At 42.7% G+C, this 23381-nt stretch overlaps 1 long non-coding RNA gene across 2 annotated transcripts; it reads left to right on the top strand.

Annotated features, from left to right (window-relative positions):
• The first annotated feature begins 19575 nt into the window (after positions 1–19575).
• On the top strand, positions 19576–20205 carry LOC147900388 (uncharacterized). 2 transcript variants are annotated; one of them, XR_015541290.1, is made up of 3 exons: positions 19576–19703; positions 19797–19899; positions 19986–20205. It is a non-coding gene; the product is annotated as an uncharacterized LOC147900388 (long non-coding RNA). The 2 variants fall into 2 exon arrangements; XR_015541289.1 differs by having other exon boundaries at positions 19638–19718.
• Positions 20206–23381: the final 3176 nt, after the last annotated feature.

The following is a 23381-nucleotide window of genomic DNA, read 5'->3' as shown; positions in this document are numbered from 1 at the left end:
CCTTGTAAAGCCTCTTGGCTATTCCCGGCATCATTGCCACAAGCCTTGTAATACAGGTCAGATCTTATTTACTGCAGTTCTATCTTCACCGACGGTACAGAGATTTCACTTGGCATCTTCAGTGTATTTGCAGTTGATTCATACAGAGTTTTCCAGGACACTTTTTGAGTACATTGTTTTCACCATGTCGACTAGCAACCTCAATCTGGAGGCATCTGCTAAGTTAGACAACTCCAATTACGGTACATGGAAATACCGAATGGAGACCATTCTTGTGCTTCAGGACAAATGGGAGTATGTCGATGGATCCATACCTAGACCATTGGCCGATCCAGCCACCAGTAGCTCTACTCCATCTGTTGTCACAGCACCAGCAACGGGATCTACATCGGGATCTACATCTACACAAACAGTTTCCGCATCAGTAGCAGATCCTGCCATTGCCCGAGCTCAAGCAGAATGGGATAAGAAAGACAAGTATGCCTATCACCTGATCAAGCAGAATGTGCAAGATGTCATGCTAGGACAGCTCAACACAGTCAAGACATCAAAAGAAGCATGGGATATGTTCGCAGCTCTCTACGAGTCCAAGAACACATCCAGGATTCTCACCTTGAGAAACCAGATCAACCAGAGTTTCCGCAATAGCAATGAAACCGGTCATGCTTATGTACTCCGCATCAAAGACTACAACAATCAACTTGCAGCAGCAGGAGAGACTATGAATCCCACAGAAATGGTTCAAGTAATCCTGAATGGACTAGGAGAAGGATATGAGAATCTAGTCTAGAGTATTGCCATCCAACGGCAAATTCCAACACTGGAAGAACTTCAGTCAGTTCTACTTGGTGAAGAACTCAGGACTCAGGCCATTCAAGCACGTAAAGGTCATTCTAATGATCAGGCATTCACCGCTTCAGACAGAAGCAGAGGCAAAGGCAGAAACAGAGGTAGATCATATCAGAAAAGTGGTCATCATCATCAACAAAATCAAAGTCAGAATCAGCACCAGCATCAGCAGCATCCTCAGCAACATCAAAATCAGCAAAGAGGAAATCATTCCAACAGAGGAAGATTCCAAGGACGAGGGAATGCATCCACCAATGTGTCAAACATTCAATGCAACTATTGTCACAAGTTTGGACACTATGAAAGAGATTGCCGCAAGAAGCAGTATGACCAAGGCGGTTAATCCAGCAGTAATCGAGGGAATTCTCGAGGAAGAGGAAATCATCGTGGTGGACATTCTAGTCACAGTCATTTTGCAAATGAACATGGCAATATGTTTCTTGCAAGTGAGGAATTGCATCAGACTGATACAATGCACCTAGACACTGATTTCAATCCCAAAGAAGATTTCAGTTATCAAGTCGACCAAGTGGAACAGGATCCTTGGTACATCGACAGCGGTGCATCATCTCATATGACAAATCATCAGGAATGGTTCACAGAAATGAAACCATTAGAAGGTCAAAAGAATGTCATCTACACAGCAGACAATACACCGAATCCGGTTCAAGGGACAGGTGTTATCCCTATGAACAATTTCACTGGTACAAAAGGATTAGTCAAAGATGTGCTCTATGTTCCGAAGCTCAGTAAGAACCTTTTGTCAGTAGGTCAAATGACGGAACACAACTACAAAGTCATCTTCGACGGTGATGAATGCACTATCAGAGACAAATCCAAAAGAGGTCAGCTAGTAGCAAAAGGTGTCAAGGAAGGCCGCTTATACAGGATGCTAGCTACAGTACCAGATAAACATGCCATGTCAGCTCAAATGCAACAGATGCCACTATCTGCAAAATGGCATAAGAGATATGGTCATGTCAACTTCAAGTACTTGTTAGATCTAAGGAATCAAAATATGGCAATTGGGATTCCGAAGCTACAGTTTCTTGGAAAGGTTTGTGAAGCATGCTGCTTCGGCAAACAAAAGCGAACCAACTTTGTCAGAAGTACCTCTCGTGCACGAGGTATTCTTGATTTGATTCATACAGATGTATGGGGTTCGCAGCATCAATGGTTCACTTTATTACTTGACCTTCATCGACGACTACAGTAGATATTGTTGGGTCTACTTTCTGAAAGAGAAATCTGAAGTGTTTGCCAGATTTCAAGAATTCAAAGCCCTGGTAGAAAACCAAACAGGCAGAAAGATCAAGGTCATGAGATCAGACAGAGGAGGTGAATACATGTCTTCAGCATTCATGAAATTTTGCAAAAATCACGGTATTCGAAGACAAATACTCCTCAGCAAAATGCAATAGCTGAAAGGAAGAATGGGACTTTAGCAGACAGTGCTAGAGCAATGCTTAGTGAAAAGCATCTTCCGAATCAGTATTGGGCAGAAGCAATAGCTACAGCTAACTACTTGCTTAATCGGCTTCCTACCAAACCGATACAAGGAATGACTCCTTATGAAGCATTCACTGGACACAAGCCACGCATTGGGCATCTCCGCATATTTGGTTGCATAGCATATGCCCACATACATGATGATCATCGCAGGAAATTGGATGCGAAGTCACGCAAATACATCATGGTTGGCTATAGTGAAGAAAGTAAAGCATACAAATTGTATGATCCCATCAACCGCAAAGTCATTATCTCCAGAGATGTAATCTTCGATGAGGAATCAGAATGGAAAACCTCACCTACACAGGAGATAGAAGCATCGACTTCACAATCATCTACAGAACAGGTTGATGAAGAAGAGCAAGAATTGCTAGCAACACCCCAATCAGGGTCACAGCAGCTCAGACGGTCTACTAGGGAAAGCAGACCACCAGCCAGATTGACATATGCTCAGAAAGGCAAAGCAATTCAGGTGGAAACCACCAACTATGCTCTTATGACTACCATCATGGCTACAGAAGAGCCAGTGTACTTCGAAGACGTAGTAGATAAGCCAGAATGGCAAACTGCTATGAATGAAGAAATGGATGCTTTGTATAAAAACAACACTTGGGAATTATGCGACCTTCCACCAGGAAAGAAGGCCATAGCCAACAAATGGGTATACAAAGTGAAGTACAATCCAGATGGCAGTATTCAGAGATACAAAGCCAGATTAGTTGCAAAAGGATTTGCACAACAATATGGCCAAGATTATGATGAGACTTATGCTCCAGTAGCAAAGATGGATTCCATACGGTTCTTGATATCACTAGCGACACTCAGTAAATGGAATGTGTATCAGCTCGATGTCAAGAATGCATTTCTCAATGGTTATCTAGACGAGGAAGTCTACATGCAACAACCAGCCGGTTATGTTGAACCAGGACAGGAGAACAAGGTTTGCCATCTCAAGAAAAGTCTCTATGGCTTAAAGCAAGCACCCAGAAGTTGGTACAGTAGAATTGACAAGTATTTTGCTGATCTGGGATACATGAAGTCCAATGCAGATCATACTCTCTACTACAAAGTTCAAGGGGAAGATATTACTATTGCACTTTTGTACGTAGATGATCTGATTGTGACAGGAAGCAAGGATAGCTTCATCAGAAAGCTAAAACAAGACTTATCTGCAGAGTTCGACATGAAAGATCTTGGACTTATGCACTATTGTCTTGGAATTGAGTTCTGGAGAGATTCAGATAGCACATTCATGAGTCAGCTCAAATATGTTGACAGTCTCCTAAAGAAGTTTCATATGGCAGATTGCAAGATTGCAGCCACTCCCATGGAACAGAGTTTGAAACTTACTAAAGATTCAGAAAAGCCTACAGTCAATGACAGATACTACAGGCAACTCATTGGATCTCTTATATATCTGACAATCACACGGCCAGATATTTGTTATGCAGTAAGCTCACTAGCACAGTTTATGGCAAATCCAAAACAGTCTCACTGGAATGCAGCCAAAAGAGTCTTGAGATACATCAGAGGTACAAGACAATTTGGGATAGAATACAGAGGAAGTCATCCACGGTTGCATGGATACTGTGACAGTGACTATGCTGGAGATCATGAGACCAGGAGATCGACACAGGGATATGCATTTTTCCTTGGTCAAGGTGCTATATCATGGTTGTCAAACAAACAGCCAACTGTTTCTTTGTCTTCAACTGAAGCAGAATATAGAGCACTCACTACAGGTGCATGTGAGGCTATATGGCTCAGAAGACTATTGTCAGAAACAGATTACTTTGATGAATCAAAGCCAACAACAATATACTGTGATAATCAATCGGCTCAAGCATTGGCTAAAAATCCAATATATCACTCCAGAACAAAGCACATTGATGTCAGAGAGCACTTCATCAGAGAAAGAGTGTTACTTGGTGACATCACACTGCAGCATTGTGATAGCAAAGAAAATGTTGCAGACATCTTTACCAAACCACTCGGTAAAGAGTTATTCGAGAAACACCGACTAGCTCTTGGTTTGATGCAGAGGAAGGACATTCCCATTAAAGGGGTGTGATGGAATGTAATGCTCAGTCCTTCTTCGATTCCCCAGAATCATCATCTTGAGGGAAGGCCTACTTCATGATGTTGATCTTGAGGGAAGGTGTTGAGAGTTCACGCTCAACATCATGTGATCATGTGTGCATAGCACCATCACGTGATCATATGTGCATAGCACTAACCTTATAGAGTGCTATAAAGGAAAGGGTTAGATCCCCTAACCCTAACCCTAAAAGGGTTTGTATATATTCTATTTTTTCAACTAATTCTAGTGTACAGTTAGTCATTTGTGGTGTGCTCTCTAGCTGTGCCCTCTCTCCTCATCTCCACTCTTCTCCTCTCCCCTCTTCATATTTTGTCAGAAGGAAGAGGGGAAAAGAGAAGGAAATAGAAGAGGGGAAAATAAGAAAAGAGTGGAAAAAAGAGAGGGGAAAAGAAGAAAAAGAGAGAAAGAGAGGGGAAAAGAGAAGGAAAAAGAAGAGAGAGCAAATGCATATGCATATGAAAAGAGAGAAAAAGAGATGAAAGAGAGGGAAAAAGAGAGAGAAAAAGAAGAGAGCATGTGCTTATGCTTATGCATGAGCATATGAGCATAAGCATATGAGCATATTTGCATGCATCTACTTTAGCATATGAACATAAGCATACGCAAATGCATATGCTTATGCAAAGAGAGAAAAGAGGATGAAAGAGGAGAAAAGAGAGGGGAAAAGAAGAGATGAAAAGAAGAAAAGAGAGGAAAAAAGAGAGGGAAAAAGAGAAGGAAGAGAGGAAAAGAGAAGTAAAAAGAAGAGGGGAAAATTAAAAAAACGTTGAGAGAGAAATCATATGCTTATGCTTATGGATGAGCATATGAGCATATGCTCATGTATAAGCATAATCATATGAGCATATGCTCATGCATCTACTTTAGCATATGAGCATAAGCATACGCAAATGCATATGCATTTGAAAAGAGAGGAAAAGACATGAAAGAGAAGGGAAAAGAGAGGGAAAAAGAAGAGAAAGCATGTGCTTATGCTTATGCATGATCATATGAGCATATGCTCATGCATCTACTTTAGCATATGAGCATAAGCATATGCAAATGCATATGCTTATGCAACGAGAGAAAAGAGGATGAAAGAGGGGAAAAGAGAGGGGAAAAGAAGAGGGGAAAAGAAGAAAAGAGAGAAAAAAAGAGGGGGAAAAGAAGAGGGGAAAAGAAAAAAAGAGAGGAAAAAAGAGAGGGAAAAAGAGAAGGAAGAGGGGAAAGGAGAAGGAAAAAGAAGAGGGGAAAATAAGAAAAGAGTTGAAAAGAGAGAAATCATATGCTTATGCTTATGGATGAACATATGAGCATATGCTCATGCATCTACTTTAGCATATAAGCATAAGCATACGGCGTACGCAAATGCATATGCTTATGAAAAGAGAGAAAAGAGAATGAAAGAGGGGAAAAGAGAGGGAAAAGGAGAGGGGAAAAGAAGAGAAGGACAAGATTGAAAGAGAGGAAGAGAGAAGAGAGGATGAAAGAGTAGAAGGAAAAGAGAGGAAGAGAGAAAGCATATGCTAATGCTTATGCATGGGCATATGAGCATAAGCATATGTAGATGCAAGAGAAGGAAAAGAGGAGAAGGAAGAGGGGAAAAGAGAAGCATATGAGATGTTCACGTTCCTATACACGTATGTTTTAAATTTATTTGTCCTACCTTGCTCAAATTTATTTGGCAATACGTCTTGCATAATCTCATGCATAAGCATAAGCATATGAGCATATGAGCATATGCTTATGAGATCATGTATAAGACTAAGCATATGAGCATATGCTCATGCATAGGCATAAGCATGTGCTTATGAGCTCATGCATAAGCATATGCAAAAGAGAGAAAAAGAGAGAGAAGGAAGAAGAGGAAATAATAGAGGGAGAGGAAGGAAGAGGAAAAAAGAGAGGACTAGGAGAAAAGAGGGTGAAAAGAGAAGGAAAAGACAGAGGGGAAAAGAGAAGGAAAAGACAGAGGGGAAATGAAGAAAAGAGAGGAAAAATGAGAGGGGAAAAGAAGAGAAGGAGAGAAAGCATATGCTTATGCTTATGCATGATCATATGACCATAAGCATATGCAAATGCATATGCTTATGAAAATGGAGAAACGAGGATGAAAGAAAGGAGAAAAGAGAGGGAAAAGGAAGAGGAAGGAAGAGAGGATGCAATTGAAAGAGAGGAAGAGAGACAAAAAGAGAGGGGAAAAGAAGAGAATGAAGAGGATGAAAGAGAGGAAGAGAGAGGAAAAAAGAGAGGAGAAAAGAAAAAAAGAGAGGAGAGGATGAAAGAGTACAAGGAAAAGAGAGGGAGAGAAAGAATATGCTTATGCTTATGCATGAGCATATGAGCATAAGCTCATGCATAAGCATAAGCATATGAGCATATGATCATGCATAAGCATAAGCATATGAGCATATGCTTATGAGCTCATGTATAAGCATAAGCATATGAGCATATGCTCATGCATTACCCTCTTCCTTCCTCTTCCTTTTCCCTCTCTTTTCCCTTTCTTTCATCCTCTTTTCTCTATTTTCATAATTTGCGTATGCTTATGCTCATATGATCATGCATAAGCATAAGCATATGCTCTCTCTCCTTCTTTTCTTTTCCCCTCTCATTTTTCCTTTCTTTTCTTCATTTCCCCTCTCTCTTTTCCTTCTCTTTTCCCCTCTTTTTCCCTCTTTTCCCCTCTCTCTTTTCCTTCTCTTTTCACCCTCTTTTCTCTAAGTCCTCTCTTTTTTCCTCTTCCTTCATGTCCCTCTATTATTTCCTCTTCTTCCTCCCCTCTCTTTTCCTCTCTTTTGAGTATGCTTATGCATGAGCTCATAAGCGTATGCTCATGTCGATTTCTTTTGTACACTTTCTCCCTCTCCCTATCTCTCTTTCCCCAAGCCTCTCTCTCTCTCTCTCTCTCTCTCTCTCTCTCTCTCTCTCTCAGGCTCTCCAGCACGATCCCTGCCTCTCTCTCTACCTCCCCCCCCTCCTCTCCCTTTCCCTCTACTTGATCTCCCTGTCAAGCCTCTCTCTCTCTCTCTCTCTCTCTCTCTCTCTCTCTCTCTCTCTCTCTCTCTCTCTCAGGCTCTCCAACAAGATACCCCTCCTCTCTCTCTACCTCCCCCCCCCCCTCCTCTCTCTGCCTCCCCCCCCTTCTCTCCCTCTATCTCTACTTGATCTCTCTCTCTCCCTATCTCCCACTCTCTCTGTCTCTCTCTTTTTGTCAGGCTCTCTAGCAAGATCCCCCCTCTCTCTTTGCCCCCCCCCTCTCTCCCTCTCCCTCTACTTGATCTCCCTGTCAAGCCTCTCTCTCTCTCTCTCTCTCTCTCTCTCTCTCTCTCTCTCTCTCTCTCTCTCTCTCTCTCTCTCAGGCTCTCCAGCAAGATCCCCCTCCTCTATCTCTAGCTCCCCTGCCCTCTCTCCCTCTATCTCTACTTGATATCTCTCTCCCTATCTCCCACTCTCTCTGTGTCTCTCTTTTTGTCATGCTCTCTAGCAAGATCCCCCCCCCCTCTCTGTGCCTCCCCCCCAACCCCCTCTCTCCCTCTCCCTCTACTTGATCTCTCTCTCTCTCTCTCTCTCTCTCTCTCTCTCTCTCTCTCTCTCTCGCTCTCTCTCTCTCTCTCTCTCTCTCTCTCTCTGTGTGAAGTTCTCCAGCAAGATCAACCCCCCCTCTCTCTACCTCCACCCCCTCCTCCCTCTCCCTCTACTCTCTCTCTCTCTCTCTCTCTCTCTCTCTCTCTCTCTCTCTCTCTCTCTCTCTCTCTCTCTCTCTCTCTCTCTCTCTCTCTCGGCAAGAAGAAGCATCGCAATCATCCAAACTCGATCACACTCCCTAGAAGTGGAGAAAAAAGCATGGGAAGGAGTATCAAGGGAACAAAGACTCTGCCAGCTATGCAACTTAGATGAAGTGGAAAATGAGGCACATGTTCTTTTGACATGTCCGCGATATGAGCATCTAAGAGAAGATTTCAGCAATGTCACGCAACATCACAACAGTTTGGAGAGCTTGCTTTCCCATCCTCACCTCGCAGCCTTGGGCAACTACATTACCAAGCTCCTTGCATACCGTGACCAATGTATTACACAGGTAGCAACATGCTAGCTGTCCACTCCACCCTTCTTCAAAGAAGGAGACTTTTTGTAACATTCCATTGGGTCCCATGGGTCGATTTCAGGCCCCCAGAGGATGATAATAATAGTTTCTTTCTTCTTTCTTTCTCTCTCTCTCCCCCCCCCTCTCTCTGAAGCTCTCCAGCAAGATCAGCACCCTCTCTCTCTCTGCCTCCACCCCCTCATCCCTCTCTCCCTCCCTCTCTCCCTCTCTCTCTATCTCCCTCTTTGGCTCTCTCTCTCTCTCCCTCCCTCCCCCTCTCTCTACTTGTGTGTGTGTGTGTGTGTTTGTGTGTGTGTCGACAAAAGAATGCGATATGGAGGGTTGGGAATTCCTCAACCCTCCATATCACTTTCTTTTGTACACTTTCTCCCTCTCCCTCTCCCTCTCTCTCTCTCCTCCCAAGCCTCTCTCTCTCTCTCTCTCTCTCTCTCTCTCAGCCTACAACAAGATCTACTTGATCTCTCTCTCCCTATCTCCCACTCTCTTTGTCTCTCTCTTTCTGTTAAGCTCTCCAACAAGATCCCCCTTCTCTCTCTCTGCTTGCCCCCCCCTCTCTCTCTCTCTCTCTCTCTCTCTCTCTCTGTCAAGATCTCTAGCAAGATCACCCCCCTCTCTCCCTATATCTCTACTTGATCTCTTTCTCTCTATCTCCCACTCTTTCTGTCTCTCTCTTTCTGTCCCTCTCTCCCTCTCCCTCTACTTGATCTCTTTCTCCCTCTACTTTTTGTGTGTGTGTGTGTGTGTGTGTGTGTGTGTGTGTGTGTGTGTGTGTGTGAAGCTCTCCAGCAAGAACACCCCCCTCTCCTTCTGCCTCCACCCCCTCCTTCCTCTACCTCTCTCTCTCTCTCTCTCTCTCTCTCTCTCTCTCTCTCTCTCTCTCTCTGTGTCAAGCTCTCCAGCAAGATCACCCCCCTCTCTCCCTCTATCTCTACTTGATCTCTTTCTCTCTATCTCCCTCTCTCTCTCTCTCTCTCTCTCTCTCTCTCTCTCTCTCTTTCTGTCAGGCTCTCCAGCAAGATTCCCCCCCTCTCCTTCTGCCTCCACCCCCTCCTCCCTCCCTCCCTCCCTCCCCCCCCCCCCTCTCTCTCTCTCTCTCTCTTTCCCTCTCCCTCTACTTGTGTGTGTGTGCACGTGTGTGTGTGTGTGTGTGTGAGTGTGTGTGAGTGTGTACAAAAGAATGTGATATGGAGGGCTAGGAATTTCCCAACCCTCCATATCTCTTTCATTTGTACACTTTCTCCCTCTCCCTCTCCCTCCCTCTCCCTCCCTCTCCCTCTCCTCCCTCTCCTTCTCCCTCTCCCTCTCCCTCTCCCTCCCTCTCCTTCTCCCTCTCCCTCTCCCTCACCAACTCCCTCTCCCTCTCCCTCTCTTTCCTTCATGATTGTCTTATATTGAATGAAACTGTCTTACATTGAATGAAACCTATTTTGTATTGAACGAAACCTATACACAAGAACGTGAGATAGAGAGAGAGAGAGAGAGAGAGAGTAGCATCACATACACACATAGAAACACATAGAGAGTAAGATGAAGAGAGAGTATCATGACACACACACACCCTGAGACAGAGAGAGAGAGAGAGAGACCTTTCTCTTCCATTGTGGTGTGGAGAATTGACAATGGCTGGGCGTCAAAATGAAACTCGAAAGCAGCATGGAAGCTCAACATCAGCGAGGCATGGAAACTTGAGTGGTGGTGGCTTGAGTCTCTTTGAGAAAGAAAACTGAGGAAGATAGAATTAAAGCAAACTCTTGACTCTTGGGTGGGATATGGCAAGTTTTGGCACTACTGTCGAGGCATATGTGCGATTATTAAATACAATTTAATATTCAAGAAAAATGCGATGCACATACTATTTTTATCCAATGACTCCTTTATTGACATAAACATCTATTTTGGTCAACGATTCCTCTATTAGAATAAACGACTCCTCTCCATCCATTCTGGCAAGGAGCTTCTTGATCTGCATAACATCAATATAAGCCGTTTCCCTACTCTCCATCTATCCACCTCCTCTCCATTCGTTTGTCTCCTCTCCATCCATCGAAGTCGTCCTCCTCTCCATCCGTTGGCTTCTAGGTTCTCTCTCTCTCTCTCTCTCTCTCTCTCTCTCTCTCTCTCTCTATATATATATATATATATATTGAAACGGGAGCACGTCGTCGGGTGGGAGAAGAAGAAGAGGAACAAGAGGGATGAAAGGGGGAGGTGAAGGCAAGGCATACTCTTGGTTCTCTTTTGTTTTGACGATTGAGCGCAATAGAGCTTGGGAGAGAGAGAGAGAGAGAGAGATGTGTACAAATGAATGTGATTAGGAGGGTTGGGAAATTCCGGGTTGGGAAATTCCCAACCCTTCTAATCGTTTTATTTTGTACACTCATTAAGGTATCTAGAGAGAGAGAGAGAGAGAGAGAGAGAGCCACACAAAGGGAGGGAGGGAAACTCACAAAAACACACATTTTTGAATTCATCTCTTCAGCACCATTATGAGTTCTTCCGAGCCTCATTGCGGCAGTCCTTATATGCAAACTCCTTGAAAAGTTCTCTCTCCTAGGAGAACTTTGCCATCTAGGACTTGGAATGGTGCATCCTCATAGGGCAAAACCCTCGCTAAAAATTCTAGAATTGGTTTGACTTGAGAGCAGTCACTGCAAATTGTACCGTCTTTTCAAAAGACAAAGTTGCTGCCTTCTCCTCAAGCTGATTCTTCTTCTCAGGGCAGAGGCCTTGATCTTGAGGTGGAGATGTGGGATTTCCCATCTTTCCTCTCTCCTTAGATTAAGTGCCCTAAACTGTCGCTATATAGTGACGCTTTGCCCTATTTCGTCACTATATACCGATGCTTTTAGAATATTAAGTATCACTATATAGCGACTGACCAGTGTCGCTATAAAGCGACGCCTAAGGCTAAAATCCCAAACCCTATGTGATGCCGTCTTTCATAAAACTATATTGTGGGAAAAGCAAAATTCTCTCCTCCAACCTTATATTCGGCACCCTCGCTTTCCTCGTCTCTCTTCCCCACACTCCTCACCGCTATCCAGCCCCTCTTCCAACACTTGTGCTCCCTCTCCACCCGTCTCCCTCTCTTCTTGTGTGAAAGGAAGTTTTTCAAGAAGGCGTGTCTCTTTAAGCAATCTAGGTCCATTTTTTTGTTAGATTTTGTTTTGTGAGTGTTGAAGCATGCTTCTCCTTGTATTGCTAAGCCTATGTGCTAATTTTCATGCTTGATTTTCGGAGGTTAAGGACAAAAAACGAGATTTGGTGAAAGAAAGAAGACTCACCTCTTTTCTTTTTGGTATTTATCTTCCTCCTCTTTCCCTTCCTTTCGTGCTTTCTCCTTGTTTGTAGGCTTATGCTTGTCCCCTCAATCCAATCCCTTTGGAATGTTGCTTCTCCAAACTCCTCCTTCCTCTATTTAGTTATCTGAAAAATGGTATGTTTCCTCTCTTTTGTAGGGCCAGTCCATGAGACACCGAGCGGGACTTTTCCAGGTAAGAAAGCCTTCCTCTTTTTTCCTAGTTTTATTTTTGTTATTTGCATTGCTCTGCAACTAGCACCTTAAGCGCTAGCTACAGTGATGGGTGTAGGAACCCTCTCTTCCCCTCTCTTCTCTTATTCCCTCTTCTTCCCCTCTTTCCCTCTTTTCCTCCCTCTTTCCCCCCTCTTTCCCTCCCTCTATTATTTCTTCTTCTTCCTCCCCTCTCTTTTCCTCTCTTTTGCGTATGCTTATGCATGAGCTCATAAGTATATGCTTATGCTTATGCATGAGCATATGCTCATATGCTTATGTTTATGCATGAGCTTATGCTCATATGCTCATGCATAAGCATAAGCAGATGCTTTCTCTCTTCCTCTCTTTTTCTTCTACTCTTTCATCCTCTCTTCTCTCTTTTCTCCTCTCTTTTCTTCTTTTCCCCTCTCTTTTGCCCTCTCTCTTCCTCTCTTTCATCCTCTTCATTCTCTTCTTTTTCCCTCTCTTTTTGTTTCTCTCTTCATCTCTTTCAATCGTGTCCCCTCTTCCTTACTCTTCCTTTTCCCTCTCTTTTCCCCTTTCTTTCATCCTCTTTTCTCTATTTTCATAAGCATATGCATTTGCGTATGCTTATGCTCATATGATCATGCATGAGCATAAGCATATGCTTTCTCTCCTTCTCTTCTTTTCCCCTCTCATTTTTCATCTCTTTTCTTCATTTCCCCTCTCTCTTTTCCTTCTCTTTTCCCCTTTCTCTTTTCCTTCTCTTTTCACCCTCTTTTCTCTAAGTCCTGTCTTTTATCCTCTTCCTTCCTCTCCCTCTATTATTTCCTCCTCTTCTTCCCCTCTCTTTTTCTCTCTTTTGCATTTGCTCTGGAAATATCAAAGATCCGCACTCCTCTCCATAAGATCTAAAACTCCTCTATCAAAGGTGCCATGTACACGTCCATATTTTTGGCCTTGTACTTCCTTGGCACAAGGAGTGCAAGCATGAGGTGGCCCTTCTTTATTGTTAGCCATGGTGGGATATTGTAATTCACCAAGACTATGAGCCATGTCGATGAAGATGTCGAGCGTGACCCGAAAGGATTCATGCCGTCCATGGCGAGCCCAAGATGTAAGTTGCATGGCTCCCTCACAAAGTTCGGCCACTGATTGTCTATGTGCTTCCAAGCTACACAATCTGTGGGAATCCTCAATGTGTCATCAGTGGACTGATGAGATGCATGCCAAGTCGTCAACTCTGCTATGGACTTGCATCAGAACACGTGTTGTGTTATAGCAATGATGGGAAAGTGTCTCAAGACCTTTACTGGGATTTGCTCACCCTGCAAGTCATCTCTATATCATTGTTCCCCAAATCTCCATGCTCACAATGAGAGAGAATACAATCATTACGGCAGGCATGGATGGTATCATAATCCATACCCACCATTATTAGCATCTTCTTTGCTTCATCTCTTGATGTGGGCATGGTATTTGGTGCAGGAAACACCTTCTAGAGCAACCTATCGCAATTCAAACATAAATAGGCTTCGGATAATGATGATTCTCAAACATACATGATGATTCTCAAAACAAACAATATCCAAATAATGATACAAATTAATGCGGGAGCTTTAAGGCCGAGACACTTGTATCTGACCACCCATATTTGCTTGCAAATTCAAGATTGAGAGACAAGCCCATAGTTTAGACATCCTAGCACCCTTGTACAACTGTGTTGATTGAAACTCTCGCATATTGACCTCAGACTCGGACATCACGTGTACATGTGATGTAGTGCCCCTAAAAATAGAATCCATCATGTCCACCATACCCTCGTCATCATCTGGCACATTCGGGAGACTATAGTCCTACTCAAAGTGTGAAGGTTTACGCACAACCTCGCCACTCTCCTCATCTTGTCTCAAGGTTTTGTGTAAATATAAGATCTTGTCTCAAGGTTTCATGTCATGTACGCATGTAATATTAATCACAAACTCAAATAGCATTGACTTACCGATGATCCATCACCACGTGCACCACCATGGGCTCCTCCCCATACATCCGCCACAAGTGGCACATGACAACACGGCATTGATGTCATACTTCTCACTTGCAATGAGTGCAATGACAATACAACCTCTCCATAAGCCACTCTGCACTCCCGAGCGTTGGCACATCATCTGACGAGCTTCCACTCATCCCTTCCATCTGCACACCTCAAAAATCACAACATGAGCTGCAAGCAAATCCATTAAGATCTAAAAAATAGCCACCCATGAGCTGCTTTCCTCTCTCCTTAGATTAAGTGCCCTGAACCATCGCTATATAGTGATGCTTTGCCCTATTTCATCGCTATATAATGACGTTTTTAGAATATTAAGTGTTGCTATATAGTGACTAACCAGTGTCACTATATAGTGATGCCTAGGACTAAAACCCAAAACCCTATGCGACGTCGTCTTTCACAACTATATTGTGGAAAAAGAAAAAATCTCTCCTCCAACCTTATATTCGGCGACCTGCTTTCCTTGTCTCTCTTCCCCACACTCCTCACCCCTACCTAGCCCCTCTCCCAACACTTGTGCTCCCTCTCCACCTGTCTCCCTCTCTTCTCGTGTGAAAGGAAGTTTTTCAACAAGGTGTGTCTCTTTAAGCAATGTAGGTTCATTTTTTGTGAGATTTTGTTTTGTGAGTGTTGAAGCATGTTTCTCCTTGCATTCCTACACCTATGTGCTAATTTTCATGCTTAATTTTCAGAGGTTAAGGACAAAAAACGAGAATTGGTGAAAGAAAGAAGACTCACCTCTTCTCTTTTTAGTATTTCTCTTCCTTCTCTTTCCCTTCCTTTCATGCTTTCTCCTTGTTTGTAGGCTTATGCTTGTACCCTTGATCCAATCCCTTTGTAACATTTCTTCTCCAAACTCCTCCTTCCTCTATCTAGTTATTTAAAAAATGGTATCCTCTCTTTTGTAGGGCCAGTCCATGAAACACCGAGCGAGACTTTTCCAGGTAAGAAAGTCCTTCCTCTTTTTTTCTAGAGAAAGAAAGTGAGGGAGCGATAGTGAGAGATGCACAATGACTCCCCCCTCCTTTAAGAGTGATAGAAAGTGAGGGAAGAGACAATGATGTAAAGTGAAAGAAGCACCCTTTTCGAGGTAGTGTTATCCTCGGGTCACTTTTGGTCAATTATTAATTTCACTTTTGTATACTTTATGTTGTGGATCACTTTCCTTCAACTCTATCACTCTTTTTTTCCAAGATATACCTCCCAATTTTTTATGTAGAGAAATTGAGAGAGACAGACAAACAGACGGACAGAGGATAAGTGTAGGAATCAGGTAGGAATCTAGTTCGTGAAGCAGAGATAAAGAGGTCTAGTGAGAGCCATAGAGAGAGAGAAAGAGGAAGAAGAGGACTCCAACTTGTCTGATCCAATCCGTCTCGCTCGAGTGTGATCAAGTTTGGCATACTATAGAAGGTTTTGCAGGTGCTTTCTCTCTTTCTCTCTCTCCATTTCCGTCCCCTTTGTTTTTCAATGCTGTTTAACATTACGATGTATGTTCATAGGTTCCAATGGCTCCAATCGAAGATAATTTGAAAACAGATTTAGAACAACTATATCTCCAATACAGATATATTGTCGAACCCCCTATTGACACGAGAACTCTACCTGGAGCATTTCTCATCCCTAGCACACAAGACGGCCCTGACTGTTACGTCTCAGATTTTGATAAGTCTAATCGAGAAATTTTAGAAGATTCAATTGAAGAGATGAAATGGTGGATCAAACAAGAAGGACACACACCTGTGGAAATGAGCAAGAAGAGGACGAGAAAAAAGGAAAACAAAAAACGAAAGGAAAAAAGAAGCAAGACAAGGCAAAGTCAAGCAAGAGTGGCAAAAAAGGCTCTAAAAAGTAGCACTTTGGACTGTATTTGAAAAATGTAAAAGAGAATGTATTTCAGATTACTATTTCCCATCAATAATGGACAACTGGAAATCATGTAGGTAGTATACTTTCTTTATGCTTTTCATAAAACACAATGCCTTGAATATTTTAATGGGCTATGCATTATATATTTTCCGTTATATGCGTGGATATGGAAATCATAATTTTATTGTTGGTGCTTCATTTTGACTATGGAGAGAGATACAGTAAATTGCTTTTTATAACTTTGATTGTATATTTTTATTAAAAGATTCTTCATTTAAATTGTGGAGAGAGACAATAAATTTATTTTGGTGCATTCCCATACCCATGCAACGTAGTCGTTGGTCACCACTGTGTCGATGCGTTCCATTTCACACCGTTCGGATCATGAAATACACTTGCATTGGCAATTGCACGTGCCTCATCTCTTCATGTTGGGAGGAGGGTAGCATCAGCCATGTCCATCATGTGCTTCATGGCTTGCTTTCCCCACACGCCTGGATCTTGAGATGCGTATGCAGCTTGCGTTCCACGTTGCAATGCAGATGCCATGGTGACTTGTGAGGGAGGGAGCAAGAGGAGATCTAAGCACCATGTGCGATTGAGTGAGAGACTTGTTTAATTATAACATGCTTATGCCAACCATACCATATAACAATTTATCTAACTAATAGAATTAAGGGTTGACCACGATCCATTAAATGGTATGAATAAAAATGTCAAACTCTGACAAATTGTTACATTTTTGAACCCACATTACATTTTTCAAAGACATTAAACTTTGGCAATCATATTGCTTTTATTCAATGACATGTCTTCATTTCCTCAATAGGTTGCATTGCCACATCCTCGTTTACATTGAAACTATGTAGTTTTGTTAAAATTGCTCCCATGGAAGGTCGCTCCTTTGGAACAATATTGCAAAGCGCATTACCACAATCAACCAAGGGCTTGTTGCAATGTGGCCCTTCACGGAACTATCATTGAGAGCATCTGCAAGGTCTATGAGGAAGTTGGAAATTTGCCAAAATAGCCATCCAACGGCAAAGCAATCTGACTCCGATGCCCATGCACCCTTCGAATTAGCCCGGGTAGTAGTATTAGCATATAATTCCGGTGCTAACCATGGAAATGCCCCAGGAGGAGAAAAAGCTAGGTCTTGTGGATATCAACTTTCGGTCCAGTGGAGGCTTCTTCCCCAATCAAAGACTCCCACTCGGACATACCTATCATCCGTTGTGAACTCCAGCATGTAGTTGGTTGCTTGCAGATCAGTGTGCACATATCTTTGTTCATGAACTGTTTTCAAACCACTGGTAATAGCAGCACAAATGGGCAATGCATGACAACAAAATAACCTTGCTCACAACCTGGTGAGTGAACAGTTCCAATCAAAGCGAGGTTCTTCTCTAGGATGTGTGGTCTTAACCCATTGCACATATGTCCCACATCGTTATGGGAGACACATCAACATGTCATGCACACTTTCACCATTAAAAAAGGGGTGACGACCCATAACTCTTGGGTATGTGAGTAACCCAATACTCGACAGATAGCTCTATGGACAACTATTATCGCTAGCTCATTCTTTAGTGCTAGATGAGCATGGGCATCGTCTTTATTGCTCCTCTTGCTAGCATACCACTCCGTTGGCCTAAGACCTGGGACACCTTGCACCTGTATCTTGAATACCTTCCCTTCTCCTCCCTTGCACATTGACTCGTGCACGATCAACGCTTGCAATGGAAAGTGTACAGTGTGGGAGCACAAGTCGACAAATGCAGTACAAAATTATATCTATGCTCTCCCTTCAACTTGGCCTAGGTCAGCATTTGCTTCTGGACCACTAGCCATCTTAGTTATATGGACCAGGGCACTAACTGTTGCCTTTCCGACGAACCCTTTCTCCTTCTAGTTTTCTCTAAATTTAGATATCTGCGACACCTTCCATTCAGTCGTCCAGAGTGCAAGCTTCACCTCTCCATTGTCGGGCAAGGCTACATTGCTCACCTTCTCGTATAATATTTATTGTCCTACTGGATCTCCAAATACTCGAGGGATAAATTATTCAAGTATCTACCTCAAACTCTGGCCGTGTCATTCGATCGTGACCGGGCCAACTCGCATAAAGAAGGTCAAGTATTCGGGATATTATTTGATCGCGAAGAAATTTAGAGCTTGCATGGGCTCGGATTTCTTCATCACTCATTCCTATCAAGTGCCCGATCGTTGTCTTACGAGCAAGCATCTGAATCTTAGTCTTTAACTGCTCTTGTGTTGCCATTAGAGATGGGTGTGTAAACAGTGTGTGATCTAGTGCATGCAACAATTGTTTTGTAAGTGCTCAAACTTGAAAATAAAGAGCATTCAGAATACACTTGCAAAATAAAGAACATTCAAAATACATAATGCAGGTGTAAACTAAATTTCACTCAAAAGCAACATGCAACATCATGAATGTTTCTTGCAGCATAATCTACTACTATAGTAATCACTACGAGCGAATTCCATAAATTCACTATCGATCCTCAATCTATCAACTAGTGGATGTAAGAACAGAAAACATATAACAACATCACATAACCAAGATGATCTAGATCAACTTTGCCAATCACATACCCGGTTGGGAAGAGTTTTATCAGGAGGAACCGGCCGACCGGTTAAAGCAGGCCATCATCCAGATAAAACTCAGCTCTACTGACATCTATGTACATAAATAGATATGATATATAAGAAGATCGAAGGGGGGGGGAAATGGTTGGTAGATGCGAGACATCACCCGGCTTCAATCTTTACTATTATTATACACATCAGTCGAGGCGAGGAGAGTACGATCGACCGAAATGGATCATCTCCTGGCCTAACTGAGACATAAACAAACATCTCTCCCTCTCTCTCTTTTACTCTCCCTCCCTCTATTTTCCTCTCTCCCTTTATTGTCCCTCTCTTTCCTCTCTCCCTTTTACTCTCCCTCCCTCTCTTTCCTCTCTCTTTTACTCTCCCTCCCTCTCTTTCCTCTCTCTCTTGTACTCTCCCTCCCTCTCTTTCAATATTTCTCTTTCCCTCTCTCAAATAGCCTACTCACAGTCAGCCAGGCAAGGTGAGTCCAACCGGCCGAGGCGGGTCATCACACCTAACCCACACCTAGCCCCCAACTGACTGACTTTAAAAGCTCTAGGAGCTCACTGAAAGCTGAAGGCGGGAGTTGCGACAAGAAAGTGACAGGTTTGCAAGGCGGTAGTGGCGGGGGCGGGGCTCTTTTATAGATTTTGTCACAGGCACCGCCGGTACCGTTACTATACCGTGTAGTATCTCAACGTACAGGATTTTAAATGCTTTCCAAACAGACGATCCAAGCTATCACACGTGCCAATTGGACACGTATCGTGCGGTACAAGAAGGTTACCGGTAGTGTCTGTTGATGCCCTAATAATTACCACCGGTATAGACCACGGACCGTGCAGGCCAACTGATACCGCTTGGTATGGCTAGCACCGCACGGTGTTTTTTGTCACGGTACTGTGCGGTAAGAGCGTGTACCACACGGTGGTCTTCCAATCATCAGCCAGTGTAAAGAATCGTGTTTTTTTGCATTTAGGGCGTCAGGACGAGATCTTTAGTCAAAAAGTACGTATTTTTATTTTAAAAAACGTACTTTTTAAATCCCTGAGCTTGGAGCTCGTCTTGCAGCGAATTAAAAGTTACTACGCACATGGGCGGATCGTCATTTTTTTTTTCTTGGAGCTGCCAATCTAAACTTCACGTGGGTAGGATTTCGGTATGTGTAATTATAAAGCAGCGTTACTAGATGTTGAGGTTTTGCACTATCTGTTCATCTAGATTCGTTTTTGCATAGATGGAGAAGGGAGAAGAACAATCAATGGTGAAGGAAGGGTCGATGGAGAAAGGGGAGTATTCTGGTGATTCAATGGACACACCAAGTACAAATTTCAGAAGAGGTTTTGGACTTTTTGCCTTCCTTCTTTGAATTCACTTGATTTTTGGCTTGCCTTCTTTGTTAATTTGATCTTTGCTTTTCTTGCAGGTGTACAAAGCTAGAGAGAAAGTTCTCCAGAAGAGCTGAAGCAACAAAGCTTTCTTTCTTTTCTGATGGTAGGATGTGGACTTTCTGTTGATTCGTTAGGGAAGGAATTCCATTGAAGAGTTATTTTCTACATGTTAAATTGTTTGTTCTTCATTTGTTCTAGATGTTTGTCATTGTTCAAGTGGCCCTCTGCTTGTGAGTAGCATTGGTAGGCCTCCAAAAGGACCGACACTGCTAAAAGATTCGGCTATTCAGAAGACTGCTAAAAAATCTTTGAAGAAATCTTTGCAACTGGCTGCATGTGAGGCTTATACATCAGGTTCGTCGTGTGTTTTGTTAGAGCATTCTTTGAATCAGCAGTTTCTATAAATCGTTTGACGTGACATTGCATGTTGTTTTGCAGCATTCTTCTATAAAAATCCTAGATTGTGTACATATTGATGAACCTACAATATGTGTTATGTTCATGAATAGTTAGAATTGCGCGATGTTGAAGAGTTAGAATTGCACAATGTTGAAGAGGAATTTTTGTGACTGTATAAAACCTGACATTATGGAACGTTCTCCCTTGCATGCGTTTGGCCTCAGCAAATAATTTGATTCCAAGTGCGACCTATTGTTTTTGTTTCAATCATGTTGTGGAACGGACGACTATCGAGTAAAAAAGATTGGCAATCCGTTGTGCAAATCTGCTTTCAATAAACGTTGGATAGCATCTCTTCTTCTTGCAAATTCTCACTCCTTTGTCCCCTCTTACTTCGCTCATCCCTTTCTTGAGTATGTCTCATCCCCATCGGTTTGAACTAAAGGGAAGGGTAACCCACGTGACAGTCTCAACAAAGTATTCAGTTGATTGTCTACGCTTCGATCAAAAGAGGCATAGCGCTAATTCATTTACACTTCGATCAAAACAGACATAGTGCTGATCTGAGCGGCATAACTTAAAACTTGCAATTTCAAACAAAGGAAATTGGAATATTAATGCATCGTTTGTGCATCCTTGATATTTCTTTGGCGTCGAGCTGGCCCAGTTTCAGTATATGGTCAAATGTATTGTCTATTGTAAGAGTTACGAGTTGTAGTAGAGCTCCTTTACTAACACGATGAGAAAATCTATCGCTTTGGCATCGAGCTTCCTAGTTCCTGTATTTGGTCAAACGTGTTGTCTACTCTAAGACTTACGATTTGTGGTAGAACTGCTTTCCTAACAAGACGACTAAATCTGCTCCTGAAAGCCGAAGAAAATTTCAACAAATTTGATAAGAATTGTGGAAGTTCAGAGAATGCGCGTAATGGTCAGTTACAAAGAGGTATGCCGATTGGCATCACCCGCGTGTGAGTGTACAAGACCTTAATTGGTCTTAGTTTCTAAACTCCCCCTTAAGACTAATAAGGTCTTGAAGAGTAATAGAGTGTGTGAGTGTTATTGTGTTCACTAGTTTTCAAGTTGGAGGTGAGTCGCCAATTATTTGCTATAGAGTATTTACAATTATGCAATGCAAGCTTTCTATCCAAGATCCAATTCGACTTGAATGATCAACATCATAATTAGCTTTGTCTTCAGTCACATATGGAACTTCATTAGTATGCATTTCTTGAGCTTGTTGATCAGAGTTTCTCCCCCTCAAGCGAGAGAAATGGAGGAAGGGAAGGTCTTCATCTTTAGCTGTGCAATAAAAGGCTCTTTAGGGTCTTCTTGATCATCTTCATATTGATCATCGTCATCTTGGTCTGAATGATCATCAAGGTCCTTGTCTGATGCATCCTCAGAATCCTGCACGTCATCAGCTCCATCTTCACTACCAGCTTCAGCATCATTAGCGTCATTTTTTGGAGCATTTATGTCATCGGTATCTTCATCGTGGTCAAGGTCTGGATCACCGTTAGAACCTTCACCATCGTCATCATTATTGTAATCTTGTTCAGCGTCATCATCATCTTCGTCTTCGTCAAAATCAAGATCTGCCTCTTGTAGATCATCTTCTTGGTCACGTTCTTCTTGTTGGTCTTCTTCGTCAGGATCTTCATGCTTGATGTGGTCTTCGTAGGCTTGGTTGTTTGATTCATAGTTAGGTTCTTCTTCTTGACCTGCACAACAGATTGGTCGTGGCCTTCAGTGTCGTCAAGATCACCTTTTGTAGGTTCATCACACTGATCATCTTGGCTTGGATCGTGATATGCAACGTGTTCATTTGGACCATCGTTATCTTCATGTTGGTCACCAGGGGTGTTGGAATTGCTTTTGAGGTGAGTTCAACAGCCTTCATATCTTCTACTTTCGAGGTGAGATGTTGGGATTGCTTTCGAGGTGAGTTCCCCAAGATCAAATGGAGTGTTGATCGTGATGCAAAGAAGGAGATAATTCTTCTTCTTGACCTTCACAAGGGGTTCGGGCATCACACGTTGAAGCACGGCCTGGGGCATACACACACACACATCAATTTGCCCCTTCATTCCCCCCCACAAATTGATGACCTCATCCCTCAGCAGTAGTACATGGGATGCTCCATGGCTTGCCCACCATCATGTGACAACACACATGGCCTCAACATGTGACTCACTCTTAGGATTCTTGGTTTACAACTGGGAGATAGACAATGACCATGTATGGAAAGCCCAATGAGTCCAACAAGGAAAAAATCTCAAAAGACTAACAATCATTTAAGGATGGACTATCCATGGCAGAGAACCATTATTGACCTCACACACACATAACTTAGAAAACATATGGATCCTCACCCTTGTCACAATTGACTTGGGTGTTATAAGCAGTGAGTGCTTTAACATTCTCTGGTTCTTCTTCTTCTTCTTCAGTCTCTGCTTCTTCGACAAGGTTGGCTGAACATCTCTTCTTTGCATAACATTCTTTTTCAAAGTGTCCAGGTTTGCCACAAAAGTTGCACTTCATTTTGCTCTTTTCCTTGAAGTTGCTTTTGGCCAAATATGCCCCTTCTTTGTAATCACTTCTTTGTTTGATCTTTCTTTCCTCTTTCAAGAGGGATGCTTCAATTTCCACTAGACTTATCTCTGGCATATTGATGAGTGTGGTTACAATAGTTCCATTTTCTTTAGTGAGACTTCTAAGTAAGATGGCAATTACAATATCTTTTGTTGGAACGTGGGGGAGAACAGATGCATTGTGGCAAGAGGAGTGAGAACACAAAAGATGTAGCAATGGGTGTTCCATTCATTGTGAGAAGGAAGTCCCTCTTTTATAGAAATGGAGAGAGGGTGGCCTAAATCAATGGCACCTCTCCTACATCAATGGAGGTAGCTCCTAAATCATAGGAACTCCACAATCATAGGCACCATCCCATGTGGGGGCCTTTGCATTACATCATCACCTTTGTCATGGCGTATGGCACTAAGTGTGCCTCTTCTACACACACACACACA

Source organism: Dipteris shenzhenensis, chromosome 7 (assembly GCF_047967505.1).
Source record: "Dipteris shenzhenensis isolate YYH24624 ecotype China chromosome 7, Dip_SZ_1.0, whole genome shotgun sequence".
Taxonomy (NCBI): domain Eukaryota; kingdom Viridiplantae; phylum Streptophyta; class Polypodiopsida; order Gleicheniales; family Dipteridaceae; genus Dipteris; species Dipteris shenzhenensis.
The sequence above is the reverse complement of the archived record's forward strand: the minus strand, read 5'-3'. Positions and strand labels throughout refer to the sequence as shown.